The sequence below is a fragment of the Scardinius erythrophthalmus genome (assembly GCF_964197995.2).
Source record: "Scardinius erythrophthalmus genome assembly, chromosome: 22".
NCBI lineage: Eukaryota > Metazoa > Chordata > Actinopteri > Cypriniformes > Leuciscidae > Scardinius > Scardinius erythrophthalmus.
The window spans coordinates 27,626,975-27,628,045 of record NC_138242.1 but is presented as its reverse complement, the minus strand read 5'-3'; positions in this window follow the sequence as shown (position 1 = coordinate 27,628,045).

The following is a 1,071-nucleotide window of genomic DNA, read 5'->3' as shown; positions in this document are numbered from 1 at the left end:
AAGAAAATATTATTTTTAGTATTTCTACTTCAAAATGTCATATTTAATTACATTTTTTACTTGCCCTTTCTTTGTAATCACTTGTGAAGTTGATTTAATTGTATTTGTTAAAGATATTGGTTTAGTATTTTTGTTTATCATGTAAATTTTATATAGGCAGTCAGATAAATCTGCTGAAACCCAGTGTCAAACAAGCAATTTTACCACCCTAATGGCACCCCCAACATAAAATACGGTCTCTCTGCATGTCTGAATGAGGGCGAAGTGAGCCTGTAAATGAGATTTATGCCTTCAGTGCTGATTTTAGTCCCAGTGTAATGTATGCTTGTAGCTGCCTCTGGAACATTATAACGCTGACGTCGGCCCATGCTAATCACTTCATGACTTTGATGTATCCATCAGGAACACTAAGAATGTTTGGCTTTAGTCTTAAGCTCTCAAGTGTGCTGATCACTATAGATCCTCTTTTTGAGCTTGATAAGAAGAGGGTAGAAAAAGTTTATCATATGACAACAATCCTTGCTGGATAGCTTTGAACTGCACACCAAAGCCACAATTTCCCACTTGTATAATTAGATCACACCAGTGCCATGAACATTTACCAGCATGTGATGGTTCAGGCATCCATCTCAACATTTTTGCTTGGTATTTCATTATTGAGGCCTTCTGCATGAAAGAGCAACCAATATCCTTCAATATAGCTTCATCTAGGCCCCAGGTGCTTGGCTGTGCATTGCATTTTTGGATGAAGATACATTGCACTATCTTTGCTATTCCTATGATTTCTGGTTAGCGATTACTGATGCTTTTTTTTTTTTTTTGGGGGGGGGGGGACTGCCCTTCTCAAAAAGCTGAAACTATCATCACACCAATTTAGTTGGCCAGTACCTTAGGTGTAGAGCACATCAGTAGGTTTGCAAAAGTATATATATATATATTTATGCTGCACTTAACTGGATAATATAAAGATATCTGATGTTTTTAGTCAGATGTAGGCCTACTTTAGTGTTTTGAATCAGAACGATTCCCTCTACGCGAATGAATCACTTTTGAATCACTTCTTTTTAATGA